Genomic DNA, 15,540 nt, shown 5'->3' on the forward strand with positions numbered 1-15,540 from the left:
CATAACATTTTTCTTTATTTATAAACAATTCTTTCTGGCTGTTTAGGAAAAGAAAAAGATGGATAATTAAAAAACACATAATTACCCCAAAACAACATTAATTCTACTTTGGTGTCCCAGGAGGGAACTCCATCCTGGAGAATTCATGAATGCCTGACCTGGACAATTGTAATGAAAAAAAGTCACAGGAGACCAACATTTTGAATTATTGATTAGAAGGGGTTTTTCAGGCTCTTTTTGCTTAATTATGCACTCTAAAAGAGGTGACGCAGACGGAGGGACAGACTGAAGATGCAGAGGTTTAGAGTAGGTGAGAGATGGGAAACCGCTGTATTGTGTTTACCTTTTTATGAAGCTGTACCTTTGGAGTTCATGGGCAGTGGCTCAAAAAAAAGGGGTCTTGAAGGAGGAGCTTAAGGATTGAATAATGAGTTCCATGCTTGCTTCGACAGCACAGACACCAAAATTGTACCGATACAGAGATGAGCATGGCCCCTTTGCAAGGATGACATGCAAATTTGTGAAGCATTCTATGAACAAAAAAAAAAAAAAAAAAAAAAGAGAGAGAGAGATCCCTGCTGGTCTTTTGACAAAGAGATTTCTACATATGAATACTGTGCTTATCCTGTGGAGTGGACAGGTGGACCAGGTGCCTCCCTTCACTGCACACTTACTCTGAGAATCCTGGCATCTTGACACAGGCTTCCCAGAACCCCATTTTCCTGTGAATCATGTGCTGGGCTTCCCGGGAGAAATAGTAGAGAGGCATTTTGGGATGAAGGCCTGATTTGGGGGTAAAGGGATCAAGATTTTGGAACTAAGGCTGCTCTATGCTCACAAAGGAGCATCTGAATAACCTAGAAAGCATCCCGGGAAGGGTCAGTTGCTGGGCCTGGTTTCTAACTAGGATGCTCTTTTGTGGGTAGTGCTGGGTGCTGTCATTCTGGTGGCTGCTAAGCCATCCCTGGGATGCTTGTCACCAAGTCCTGTCAAGTTGGCAGTGCCCTCTGGGATCCCCTGCTGCTTTCTGCCTTGCTGGCTGCATTCTGTGGCCTTCTCTCATCTCAGTCCATCCAGAAGCTGCTGCATGTGTCCCTTGCTCTCCTAGAATGCTCCCCAGCCCCTTCGCCCTCAGACACAGTGGGTGCCCCCCTCCCTCTGTCAGAACCCTGCTTACTTGTCACTTCCTCCAGGAAGACTGCTGGCACCTCCTTTTCCTATACTAGGTCAAGGCCTCCTGTTAAACACTTTCCAGCATCTGGTGTTTTTATTCTTACAGTTTATTGCAGTTTGTGATGAAACATTTATTTACAGGATGAGATGCTTAACATCCATCTTTGTCATTAGGCTGTATGCCCCACCAGTGCAGGTGCCATGCCTGGTGTTGCTTACAGTGATATCTCCAGAGCCTTCCTCACCAATATCTCCAGAGCCTTCCTCACCACTGGGCACATAGTAGGCTTTGACTAAACAACTCTTCCTCTCCACCACCTGAGGCTGATTTATAGTTCCCATTTTATGACTGTGGAGGCTCAGAGGAGTTCATTGACTGACCTGAGGTCACACAGTAAAGGTTACTGGTTAGGGTTGAGCTGGAATTCGCACCCACATCTGGGAGGTGCGAATTCCAGCTCAACTCCTGCACCCAGGGAGTGGCCGCCAGTGAGCCTGGAGCAGAGCAGATGGCAGCAGCCTCATCCTAACACCAAGGACCTTGCTGCAGTGGGCAGTGCTGTGGACTCACACACCCTGGATTCATTGTTGGTGGCCACTCTCCTTGTCTGAATGATGTCCCCTGTGTCCCCTTGTGCTAGTGGGACCTGTGAGCCTGTCCCCAGTGGGTACATGAGGACCACGATAAGGCCACTTTTCTCCAGCCAGGCTGGGCCTTAGGATGCTCAGCCAGACTCCCCACCTTGCCATTCCTGGATTCCTTCCTTAATTTGACCCTTTGGATTCAGGGCACACCTTTGCCAGCAGGATGCCATCCTTCATTGCTGTGTGACAGTTTTGAATTTAGGGCAGATTCACCTAGAGCTGGCTGTTCTACCATTGTGCCACCCACAGACACTTCCATCTCGCCCCCCTTGTCCTCTGTGAGACTCAGCAGCTGGCACTGTGTCCCTGACCCAGATCATGTGTCTGGACACTGCCTGCCTCCTGTGGGTGCTGGTTCCATGGTGGCCCAGGAACCCTTGCTGCCAGCAGGGGCCCTCAGCCAGGGCCTGGCACACTGTGCCCAAGCAGATGGCGCTGGAATGTGATGAGACTCCCCTTCAGGGCAGGGAGCGGAGAGGGGAGGGTTGGACAGGGCCTGGGTATTATTTGGAATCACTTTGTCACTGGCGATATACCAGGTGCATCCTTAGAGCTCAGAGCAGAGTGACCGTGCTGCAGCCAGATGGGCTCTGAAGCTCCCAGTACGGATCTACGTCTCCTGGCTGGGACAGGAGGCAGGCTGAGGGGTGGAGAGGCCTAGAGGGTGGATGAAGGAGAGCCAATGCAAGCATCTGGCCTTGTTCTCTCTCCCTTCACTGTCACTCTTCTTCTAGTCCCTTCCTTCTCGCACTGTTACTTCAAACCCCTTTCTGTAAAATCATGCAACTAATGTTACCGAGTGCCAATTACATTCCAGATCAGCTGCGCTCAGCTCTGGGGCTCCATGGCTCTGCCTCGTTGGAATTTCAGTCTAACAGGGGCGATGCTCTAGAGAGGGGCAGGTCATCACCAGACAAGTGTGAACTTTTCCTGTGACACACACTCTGAAGGAGCAGGACATGGTGTGATGAAGGTCCGTTATAGCGGGAGTGGACTAAGTCGGGGAGATGATGCTGATGCAGCCATCTGAAGGATGAGCCAGAGTTAACTGGGAGAAGAGAGGAGGAAGAGTGTGCAGGCTGGGAACAGAGGGTGCAGGGTCTATCGTGGGAGGGAGAAGGAAATTTGAGGGAGTCAGGGAAGGCCAAGGTGGTGGATGTGGAGAGATGCAGGGGGCCATGGTGAGAAGGGACTCTGCTGGCTTCTAGGATAAAATACAGGGTGTGCAGGGCCATGGGAGGCTCTTTCCTACTGTGGGCTGAGGGGATGCAGGTTTCCCAGTAGGAACAGGAGCAAAGGGTGTGGTGGTGATGGTGCCGACCATCACCGTCATTAGACCAGTAGCTGACACTTCCTGGTGCTTGCTGTGTGCCAGGCCCTGCTCTGAAGGCTTCAAGAATTCTCAGAAAAGAAGGGAAAAGGGTAAAGGGCAGGGAAGACTTCCAAAGCCTTTCAGGGCTTTATTTGGAGTCAGCACAAAGGGAATGCCAGTAACTTCACATACACACGCACAGACACACATACAAACACTCACACACACACACACACACGGATACACAATTCCTCCATGCTAATTAACATGAGCACTTTATAAGTCAGTTTGGGTTGTCAAATGCCAGACCTAAAGCTGAAATGATTTAAGAGATTGGAAAGCCAAGATGATTTGAATGCTTTTACCTACAATTTTTTAATACATTGGAAACCTAAAAACGATATTCTTTACAAGCAAATTAAATGCTATTTGTTTGTTTTTTAAAGAGGTAAGTCACATGGTGGGTTTAGAACAGATGTCTTCAGAGATCAGAGTCATTGCTTTCTTTATTAGAAAACAGAGGAGTCAGGAGACGTGCCACTTAATGCTGTGTTGTACCAGAGTACTTTTCTTTCTCTGGGGTGGATTATGTGCATCTTCCTAATATTTGTGGCAGTCGTCTGATAATAGACTGCATTAGAAAATGTTATGCTTTTTATTTCAGAGCCAGTGTTTTGAAGGGCTTTATAGGAAAGAAGTGGGTTCTTATCTCTGCCACATGACCTTGAGGAAAGGTGAAAATCTCTTTCCTGCTAAGAGTTGATGCATGATTTAGAATTCTAGAAGCAAAAAGTCATTTGGCACATAGGAGTGTAGCTCACATCCCACTTTGAAAACTAATCTAACATGCAGTTTCCTCATCTGTAAGTGGGGACAACAATGTTCTCTTCTAATAAGGTGGAGATTAAATAGAGGGATTCAGGTGAGAACATAGAGCATGTGGTTAGCTCAGTGAACGTGAGCTGTTGTCATTTACATGCACATTGATGTGGGAGCACATTCACAAACCCCTCTGAATGCATAGTCACAATGACACACATATGTGCATACATGCACACACACACACACACAGAGGTTTGCTGAAATTCTCCAACAGAAAACGAATTGTCGTTTTTTTGCTTGTTGCATTGGGTTTGACTGTGGCTAGGGTGAGTTTGACTTAGAAGGTAAATGACCCCACCACTCAGCCTCCCCAACCAATGCCCAACTATGCCCTTGGGTGGCTTCCTGCTTTCTCTTAGGTATCTTGGATCTCCAGCCCAGCCTGAGTGACCATATGCCCCACAGGGATCAGAGCAGCCAGTCCAGGTGCTTAAGCCATCACTGGGACCTGCGCTGGCAGCCAAGAAGCTGAAAATGGTGGCCAAGTGAGTAGAGGAGCTGTGCCCCTTCAGGCTACCTCCTACCTGGGCCCCACCGCCTGGGGGAGCAGAGAGGACAACTGCCTGGTCAGCTTCACCTTTATTGACTCTGGCACCTCTGCCTGGAATACCCTCTCCACACCAACACTCAGGTCCAGCATCACCCGCACTCTCACCCTGGCTCAGATGCCATTTCCCCCGCGCAGGGCTCTTTGGATCCCCCTCCTCAACTCGTCTGAGCCTTTTTCTTTGGACCTCTCTTATAGAATTCAGCATGCCTACCATGCGCTATGCCAACCAGAACTCCCAGAGTGTGGTCACCCCCAGCACTCCACATGAAGCTGGGCTCAGAGAGCATTTGATGATCAGAGCTGCTCCAGGGATCCTGTTTCCACAAAGGCGCTCTCCTGGATTTGAGTTTGATCAGGTCACTCCCTTGCTTTAAATGCTTCATTGGCCCCTCAGCACTTAGGATAAAATCCACTGTCTTTCTCATGCCTTCTAGGCTGTCTGGTTTGACCCCTCCCTACTTTTTCAGCCTCCTTTCCCCTCCCTCCCTCTCACCAGGCTCCAGCTCCCTTCACCAGTGCAGGGAGAGTGCCAAGCTCATTCTTGCCTCTGGGCCCTTGCACATGCTAAGCCATCTGCTTGGAATTTCCCTCCCCTTCACTTCACCACCCCTATTCATCCTTCAGGTCTGAGCTCAGATGTCACTCAGAGATGTCTTCCCTGACATCCCCTCACCCTCATCCACAATTCAACTTACACTCACATGTACTTATCATTCGTTACTATTTGTAATTGCTTATTTGCTTTTGTGATGGTTTAAGGCAGGCATTCCCACTAGAACTCCAGGAGGGCAGGGCAGATTCTGTCTTGGTCAGCATTATATCTGCAGCACTTAGTTCAAGGTTTACATAGAGCAGAAAAATAATTATTTTTGTGAAGAGGCACAAATGCCATGAGGCCTGAAAGATCTCCCTTTTTGGCTCATCCTCCTCCTGAAATTGCCCTTTGTGCACTTCTTGTTTTGGAATCCAAGTCTGCCCCAAGTTTAGTTCCTTGCTTGTGAAACATGGCTCTGCAGTGTCAACGATCCAACTTGAAGCAGCTGCTGCCAAGCCTGTGCTCCTGGCCCTCCGGTCTGGGGTTCAGCAGGAACTGGCCACATTCCAAATACTGGGGTCTGCAGCTCTTGGCCCTTGTGTACAGCAGACTGCAAATGCCAAGAAACTAACCGTCCACCAGATCCTGGCCGGGGCAGAGTTGCTGTGCAACTCCATCATTTCCCTCAGGCAAGGGTAACATGAGGAGTGTATTCCATACCACTGTCCACAGTGTTCCTGTGGGATAAGCTCCTGTCACCCATAAAGGTGGCTGGTTTGGCAAGGCCCTTTACTGGCTGACTTCTCTTCTCTGTCTCCTTCCGACTACCCACCCCAAACAAACTACTTGACCTTGAATCCTTATCACAGAGTCTACTTGTGTAAGAATGCAAACTAAGACAAGCACTGTTGCTGCATCATACTCTCCTATTCCATTATTGTTATGACTACACAATAAACATGCTGACAACATGCTTCTGCACGTGTTTGCTCATCAAATCCTCCCATGAACCCTAGGGATTAAATATTCTTGTCTTTATTTTGCAGAGAGAGAAATAGGGATACATCAGAGAGGTAAATCAATTTGCCTAGTGCTGACCTAGTGCTGGAGGACTGGCCTGCTGCCCAGGTCACTTTCCTTTCCATCACCAGGACCCATAAGGCTGTGCATATGCAGCACTGAGTGGATAAGAGTGTGGAGACAGAGCTGGCAGGGAGGCCCAGGATGTGAAGGGTGTCCTCATGCCCTGAGGCAATCTACACTTAGAGAAGAGCATTCGGATAATCGGTCATGGACGGCCACACACATGTCCCTGGAGACTCATGCATTCACACAAATGCCAGTGTGTGCACACTTGGACCCACATGTGCAGAAACCTGTTAGTGGCAATTTCAATTTCCTAATTAAAAACGAATAAGGAAGGCATGTTCTTCTATCCAGCATCCCACACTCGAGCTTATGGAATCCAAGAACTTCCTCAGGTCATCTGGCCCAGCCTCCTGCATCTAACCTGAACCAACATGGAATGAGGTCTTGTCAGCTAAGAAGCGGTGCTTAACCAGCCATTGAGGGAGCTGTTAGGGACCCTGGAATAATGACAGCCTTCTGAAATGAGAAGATGAAGAGGGTTTTTTTTTTGTGTGTGTGTATGTGTATTTTTTTTGACAGTTTGAGATTTAAAATTGCATAGTAGAACTAATAGGCCCTTTCTGTCTCATAATTATGTTTGTCGTGATACAAACCCTTAAACGTTTGGCTGCTGGTCTTGGATGAAACTCCCAGCATCAGATGGAATTGTAATGCCATGACGAGCCATTATGCTGTGGCCAAGGGTAGTCCCTGTGCGACACTTGCTGCCTTGCAGTGCTGTTGTTCTCAGCATGTACAACAAGGGCTCATAACCGGAAGGAAGTTGTATTTTCCATGGAGCTGTCACAGGGGCCCAAGGACTAGGAGGCAAGAGCTACTGGCTCAGGAGTCCTTGGGAGTTAGATGGGACCTGGGGCTCTGCCATTTCCCCCTTTGCTGGAAACACAGAGCTTTGAGAATGCTACAGTCCAAGCAAAGGTGGCACTGGGCTGCCTTCATCTATACGGAGATTATTCCTTCAACAGAGCAATTGCAGATAATTGAACTTTAAATTGTTCCATCCCTAAGAATAATGAACATTGAGACCATTCCGCCAGGATGATGAGTTTAGTCCTGGAATACATGTCATACAAGTCGGGTGGTGAACTGCACTGAACATGCCTGGAGTGATGTTAGGAAGACAGCAAGCTGAAAATTAGCATTCCAGAAGGGATAAAGCCATCCGCATACAATATTAGAAGATTTTATGACATTATGTTTCTAGGTAGTTTGGACTCCCTGAGTTAGTTAAGAAACTTAATTTTCTTTCCATCAGAAATATCTTAGGGCTCTTTTGGTTGCAAGTAAGAGAAATCAATGTACTTATGAAAGTGAAGGGAGGTGCTTTGTAAGTGAGGCAAGATGACCTGGTAGAGAAATTAGGTGTTTTCTCCTTCCTTCTCTCAAACAGCTGGTGAAAGACTAGCTTCTTATTTTGGAGGCCTGATGTATTCTTTGCTTTGAGGGAGAAGAGAATTTTTAAAAGTCAACTTTAAATATCAGTTTCATACTCTAAAATGTATCAGTTCAAAAACTGTAATTTGATGTGCTTTGACAAAGATACACAGTTGTGTAACGACCACCACAATCATGAAAGAGATCATTTCATCACCCCCATGAGCCCCTTTGCAGCCAGTCCCCTCCCAACACCTGGGCCGCTGGTATCACTGATCTGCTTTCTGTCACTGTTTTGCTTTGTGAAGATTTCATAGAAATGGACTCTACAGTATCTGTTGGTGTCTGACTTCTTTCACTTTGCATAATACTTTTGAGAGCTGTTCATGCTCTCACATGTATCAGTAGTTCTTCCTTTTTATTGCTGAGTAGTATTCTGTTTTATAGGTACACCACAATTTATCTGTTCAGCAGTTGATACATATTTGGGTTTCATTTCTGAATAAAGCACATGCCTTTGTGTGAACTTAGGTTTCCTTATCTCATGGGTAAATACCTATAAGTAGAATTTCTGGGCTGTAGAGTAAGTGCATGTCCCATTTTATAAGAAACTATAAAACTTTTACAAAATGGCTGTACCATTTTGCATTCCCACCATCATGCATGACAGTTTCAGTTGTCACACATCCTTGACAACTCTTGGTATTATCAGTCTTTAATTTTAGCCATTCTAGTGAGCATGTAGGTGTATCCCAAGGTAGTTTTAATTTACATATTTCTAATGAATAAAGATATTGAGCATCTCTTTTTGTTTATCTTCTTTGGTGAAGCAACTGTTCAAATTGTCCACTTTTAAAGTTGGGGTTAATCTCTTTATTATTTAGATGAGTTCTTTATATATTTTGGATGTAAGTTCTTTATCAGATACATGTTTTGAAAATATTTTCTAGTCTGCACTCATCTTTTAATTTTCTTAACAATGTCTTTTACTTGGAGTGTTTGTATTGTTTACTTATTTATTGAAACTTTAAAAATTTTAGGCTAGGTGTGGTGGCTCACGCCTATAATTGCAGCACTTTGGGAGGCAGATCACTTGAGGTCAGGAGTTCAAGACTAGTCTGGCCAACATGGTGAAACTCCGTCTATACTAAAAATACAAAAATTAGCCAGGTGTGGTGGCATGCTCCTGTAATCCCAGCTACTCAGGAGGCTGAGGCAGGAGAATCACTTGAAACCGAAAGGTGGAGATTGAAGTGAGCTGATATTATACCACTGAACTCCAGCCTGGGCGACAGAGTGAGACTCTTGTCTCAAAATAAATAAATAAATAAACAAACAAACGTAATTTCAGACTTAGAGAAAAGTTGCATGAATAATACCAAGAATTCCAAGATACACTTCACCCAGATTTCCTAAATGTTATTATTATTATTATTATTTAAATATGTGCTTGCTTTCTCTTTCTCTCTCCCTGGCCTCCCACCTTTGTTTCTCTATGTATTCACATGGTTCCTTTCTGTAGAGGCCACCTTTCTCTGACTCTCTGGGTAAGCATCATTTAATTATAACTAGTAGCTCTGAGTTCCAATTTCAAATGCCTGGAGAGAATTTAACTGGTTCAGGTTAGGTTGGGTATCAGCCCCTGACCCAATCAACAGTGATCTTATTGTGTGGTTCTTTGAGAATAAATCATAGATGCATTTTCTAAGGATGAATTAAAGGGTAGGAGAAGAAACAATGAGTGTCTGTTCTATAAAATATTAAATTATTTGAAAAATTACAAGTATATATACCTTTCGAAATGAGCACTGTTTTCTTACAGTTATCTGGAGATGCCAGATGCCTTTCCCAAAACCTATGTACTTATTTTATTGCTCGCTCTAGTACTTGTCTTTGAGGAGCAGCTTTAGGGTCAGTTACTTTTCACTAAAAGAAAATCAGTATCTATTCTTAGTAGTCATACCTCCCTCTTGACTAAAGCATGGTACTTTTTCACTTTTAATTCCTCGTGACAAAATGCAACTGGATATCTGAGAGTGTAATTAGCTGTGGGCAAAGCTGGGTTAAAGGCCATAAACACATCTCTCTCTATCTCTTAGCCAGGCTTTCTCCCTGTTGCAGCCCAGAATTCTCACTCTGTTGTTCTCTTGGGGACAACTGGAATCTAGAAGTTCAAAGGTGCTGTTGTCTCTCTCTCTCTCTTGCTCTCTCCCTCTCTCTTATTATTTTTTTTCTTTCTAGTCACCCCATAGCCTACAGTCAAGCCTTCTTAACATGGCTGTAATAGTCACTGACAGCTCCAAAACCTGCAGTCTATGTTAGCCAGAATAATGGCCTCCAAAAGATGTCCATGTCCTAATCTCTGACACCTGTGACTATGTTTTATTACCTGGCAAAAGAAACTTTGCAGATGTGATTAAGGATCTTGAGATGGAAATATTATCCTGGATTATCAGCTGGGTGGGTCCAATGTGGTCCTTATAAGAGGTGGGTAAGAAAGTTGGCTGTGTGCGGTGGCACACGACTGAAATCCTAGCACTTTGGGAGGCTGAGGTGGGTGGATTGCCTGAGCTCAGGAGTTCAAGACCAGCCTGGGCAACACAATGAAACCTGGTCTCTACTAAAATACAAAAGAAAATATTTGGGTGTGGTGGTGTGCACCTGTAGTCCCAACTACTTGGGAGGTGGAGACAGGAGAATTGCTTAAACCCGGGAGGCAGAGGTTGCAGTGAGCTGAGATCATGCCATTGCACTCCAGCCTGGATGACAGAGTGAGACTCTGTCTCAAAAAAAAAAAAAAAAAAAAAAAAAAAAAAAGAAAAGAAAAGAAAAGAAAGTTGAAGGTGGAAAAAGGAGAGGGGACAGTGAAGCAGAACTTGGAGTAATGCCCTTTGAAGATGGAATAAGGAGCCACAATCCAAAGAATGTGGGAAGCCTCTAGAAGCTAGAAAAAGTGAGGAAAAAGATCCTCCTCCAGAGCCTTTAGAAGGAACCAGCCCTGCTGACACCTTGAATTTAGCCCACTGAAACTGATTTCAGATTTCTGGCCTCCGGAACTGTAAGAGAATAAATTCAAGTTGTTTCAAGCCATGAAGTTTGTTGGAATTTGTCATAGCAGCAATGGGAAATTGATACACTACCCAAAAAGAAGAGACACCTTTTTTCCAACATTGATATGCTAAATCTAACAGAGGTTTTCTGATTTGCCTTACTTGGATCATATACCCACTTTTGGGGCCAGACACATTGGACAGAAGCATGAGGTAGCATGAGTGGCCACCTTGAACTCAAGAGTCAGAAGAGGTACTTGTGGTTGGGCTAGGGAGAGCCCATTCCATCACAGAGGATGGCTGGCAGATGAGAGGACAGGTGTGCTCTATGACTCACTCTGACCTCCCCCTCCCAATGCAACCAGCCTACGCTCCAAATGACTGTTGAAAATCAACTCCATTCTTCAAGGACAAAGCTTTGACTGCAATGAGAACATTCAGAAGATTGTACTTCAGGTTCACAAAGCTGTTTCTAGGGAAAGACTATTTTGTGGTCTCTAGAGCACATATTTGAATGGAACAAGCTTCATTTGCATATGCAAGATTGGATATTCCAGTTTTTTTGGTCAAAAGAAAGTTCTGGGTCTATATTCAGAGCCTGCCATGTGCCAGCTTGGTAAACTCTCTGAATTTCAGTTTTCTCATCTGTAAAATGGAGATAATTATACTTTCCTATGGGTTGTTGAAAGGATTAGAAAAGGTGATTTATATAAAACCTAGCACTACTTAAATAACATATGCAAAGTTTAGCACAGCTTTTCAATAAAGGATTGGAATATTTGTCTTGTTCTATTTCATACTACACAGTAGTATGAAATTAGTTTGTGGAAGTCAGACTGAATTGTGAGTGAGCTTGAGTTGTTAAAGCTATGTATCTTAGTACACAGATTACCATGAACAGGCGTAAAATTTATTGTACCTTCTCTATGTATATGTAGTGATTTTTTTAAAAGCTAAAAATCCTAACTTTTTTCTTTCCTCTTCTTGTACCTGCTCAATTCTCTGCAGAATTTTTAGTGTTTTACCTATGTCACAGAGTCTGAGCGCCATTCGGCATTTGCGTGTGTGGTTATTTGAAAAGCATACGACTTTTCTGCTAGAGTGTAGATTCCATAAGGATTGGAATCATGTCTGCTTTTTCTTACTGCTGTGTTCCCAGTGCCTAGGCCAGTGGCTGGCCCATGATAAATACTCAATAAATATTTGTTGAAGGAGTGATGTGCAGGGATTAAAGACAAAAGAAGGCTTGAGAGAAACCCAGTAAGGAGGCAGATGGGAGTGGCCAACACTGCTGGATGCTGCCAGGAGGGCAAGTGTGATGAGGCCTGGAAAAGTGGGCTTTGGATCTGGCAATCTGGAGGTCACTGGTGATCTTGATGAGAACAAAGTCATGGAGTGGTGGAGGCTGGAGCTGAGCCACAGCAGGCTGAGGGCAGAGTGGTGGGAAATTGGAGGAGTGTGGATGAATCTTCCTAAAATGGCAGGTGGCCAAGAACAAGCCACCCAGGACAAAGTTTACTCTTCTCCTGTGGAGGAAAGTTAGCAGGGATCTCCTCCTTACCTACCATTTCCCCTCAAGCAGAGCCCCAGGAACCTAGTGAATCTTCTCAATTCCCAGTGAAGATGGGATACCAGCCTTTTGTGGTTGTGTGTACATGGGATTGCCATGCTGCCCTAGTGTATTCCTGTGCCTGGCTCTGTGACAACCCTCTGCTGATGCTAGGAAGTGACAGCCTTGTCCTCAAGCACAGGGGGTACTTATGGGGCATGAGCAGTCAAGGGCTCTGGAGGCAGCCCAGTGCCCAGTGCTCTTCATCAAGGAGGCTGGTGTTGGATCCCACACCCACTGAGGGTGCTAATGTCCTGGGAAGGGTGGCACTGGGGTCTAGCTGGCCACCTGGAGTTTCTTTCAAGGTCTAGAACAGGAGCAAGTAAGAGTTGATGTCCACTGGTCACTTTCATATAAATATATTTGTCATTTAGAGGCAGGAACTCAGGATCAATTCTAAGGTACTAGAATTATCCAGACTCATGTTTATATTGAATTGAATGACTTCTAAAGTCACAGATCTTACAGATTTATCAAGTTCAGCACCCCCTGCATATCATGTGATGAAATCCCTGCAAAATAGTCACAATCCTCTGACTCAGCACTTTCAGGAACAGGGGCCTCCCTGCTTCTATGACAGTCGATGCAGTCTTCGGATTACTCCTCAACTAATGTTTCTGTCAAGCTCTATTTTTCAAAAATAGTTATTCCTTAAAACTAAAAAAGCCTTTTCCTCCTTATTTTCTTCCCTATTGCCTTTTCTTGACTGATGCCTCCTTTGGCAATGGAAACACAGAGCTACAGAACATGTGGTTGTCAAGGGGCCTCAGTCCATACCATTCACACCACGTGATTCATATGAAGTTGGCCCCCTGTGTGCACTATGAACAGGCCTCTTTCTTTGGATGAGGAATGTGTGTACTGAGTAAAGGACTGTGGAAAGAAAAGATAGGTAGAAGCCTTCTAGACTGCTATGCAGTCAAAGAAAAATTTGGCAAAGCTGTTGGGGAGTCCTAGAGCTACAATTAGCCGTTGGAGGGCTCACCTTAGTAGCCCTGCTGCGCTTAGTCAATGGCTGGAAGCGGCTTTGGGAAGCTTTACCTGGGCACAAACATGATAATATATTTCAAAGGCAGCCAGAGTCCTTGGTCAGTTGTTCTCCTTATAGTTGGAGATCTGTGAGATGAATGCTCATGGCCACCATGTCACAGTTTCCCCTTTGGTGTCTGGGACAGTCAACAGCCTTGCAATAGAGAGAATAAAATGTTGGCCTTGTTCTTTCTGTAAAAGGGTGTTGGTGGCCACAGATACACTCATATTTAGATGTAGAGCTCAGCTTTACCTGTACCTCACAGTGAGATGTTGCCTTTACTGAACTGTCCTCACCAGGAGAGAAAACTGCTACTTGCGGTGACTCTTTTTTTTTTTTTTTTTCTGGTGGTCACAGTTATGTGCTTATTACCTCAAACTAGTGAGGAATGTAGAAAAGTCACCACATACATGGTACATTTTGGTTCAAAGGGGTTTTGCAACCATTATCTCATTAGATTCTCACCAAGACCTTGTGAGGTTGGTGGTTCAGGGGACCCCCATTTTACACATGGAGAGACCAAGACTTAGAAAAGTCAAAAGGGGCCAGGCACAGTGGCTCACACCTGTAATCCCGGCACTTTGGGAGGCTGAAGTGGGTGGATTATGAGATCAGGAGTTTGAGGCCAGCCAAGATGGTGAAACCCTGTCTCTACTAAAAAACACAAAAATTACCCAGGCGCCATGGCAGGCGCCTGTAATCCCAGCTACTTGGGAGGCTGAGGCAGGAGAATCGCTTGAACCCAGGAGGCAGAGGTTGCCGTGAGCCGAGATTACACCACTGCACGGCCTGGCCACAGAGCAAGACTCTGTCTCAAAAAAACCCCAAAAAACAAACAACAACAAAAAAAGTCAAAGGGCCAATCAAAGTCAGTCAAAGTCACATGGTCTCTTAAGTGGGAGAGCTGGGATTTAATCCAGGTGCCTCATTCCAGATCCTGCAATATTTCCACGATAATCTGCCTTGGTGGAAGAGGACTTGGGAACAAGAAGAAAGGACTAGACTCCTCTTCCCATCTTTCTGTATCTGGTGGGATTGTGAACAAGGAATATAGTTTTATATGGCCTTAATGACTTTTATGTGGCCACTTAGTTTTAGATGGCCTTCATGACTCCATGGGCTGTGCACTTATGGTAGCCTCAGTTGATCAAAGAGGACACCTGTTCTTCCATCTTCTCAGCAGCTGCACAGAGACAATTCACATCTAGCAGCCTCGGGAACTGAGCATGGAAATCTCTTTGCACGGTCAGACACATGTAGTGTTCTTCCATGACTCCAAACCGAGGCTCTTCACTTGTTACCTTACTGCATGTCTTGCATCAAAAATCCTAGTGTGTTGCATAAGATAGCAATGACTGTGTCTCCTCCACTTTCGCCTCATGGGAGACACACCTGCCATTAATGAACTGTATTTCCAAAGCTCAGGTTCTTTGTGTGTGTGGGCTCAGATTTTCTGATTGCAGTGGGTAGAGTGTGGCAGGGCAGGAGGAGAAAGAGGTGGAAGAGATGGAGAGTCTGAGAGTTTGGAATCAATCTCCAAAGATTAATCCCAATGTGAGAGGCCTGTGGTCTTCAACTCAGAAAAGAGAGAGCCTCTTTCAGTCCCTTCTTGTGGGTTAGAAATCCTGCTCTGTACCACATACACTATGGAATACTGTACAGCCATAGAAACGAACAAGATCATGTCCTTTGCAGGGACATGAATAGAGCTGGAAGCTGTTATCAGCAAACTAACACAGGAACAGAAAACCAAACATGGTATGTTCTCACTTATAAGTGGGAGTTGAATAATGAGAACACATGGATACATCACGGGGAACAACATCCACTGGGGACTGTCGGGGTTAGGGTGAGGAGAGAGAATCAGGAAGAATAGCTCATGGATGCTGGGCTTAATACCTAGATGATGGGTTGATCTGTGCAGCAAACCACCATGACACATGTATGCGTATGTAACAAACCTGCACATCCTGCACATGTACCTTGGAATGTAAAATAAAAGTTGAAAAAATAATAATAAAAATAGAAATCCTGCTCTGCTCATTGGGTACCATAGGACAAAAGCCCAGCTTCCATCACATCTGGCCAAGGATCTCCAACATCAGAAAACTAACAAAGACAGAACTTTGCTAGAGAGTAGAATCAAGGTCTCCTGATTTCTACTCTGATAATACTAATCATCACGATCATAGTAGTAACTAACGTTTTCCTCATACAACAGCTTATGAAAC

General features: G+C 45.0%; 1 protein-coding gene and 1 non-coding gene across 4 annotated transcripts in view; both read left to right on the plus strand.

Moving 5' to 3' along the window:
- The window catches only part of LOC105493114 (methenyltetrahydrofolate synthetase), a 235,313-nt gene that overhangs the window by 79,992 nt on the left and 139,781 nt on the right, over window positions 1–15,540 (plus strand). The window lies entirely within an intron of this gene.
- LOC112428754 (U6 spliceosomal RNA) lies at window positions 437–540 on the plus strand. Its single transcript, XR_003020807.1, has one exon. It is a non-coding gene; the product is annotated as a U6 spliceosomal RNA (small nuclear RNA).

The sequence above is a fragment of the Macaca nemestrina genome, chromosome 7, assembly GCF_043159975.1.
Source record: "Macaca nemestrina isolate mMacNem1 chromosome 7, mMacNem.hap1, whole genome shotgun sequence".
Taxonomy (NCBI): domain Eukaryota; kingdom Metazoa; phylum Chordata; class Mammalia; order Primates; family Cercopithecidae; genus Macaca; species Macaca nemestrina.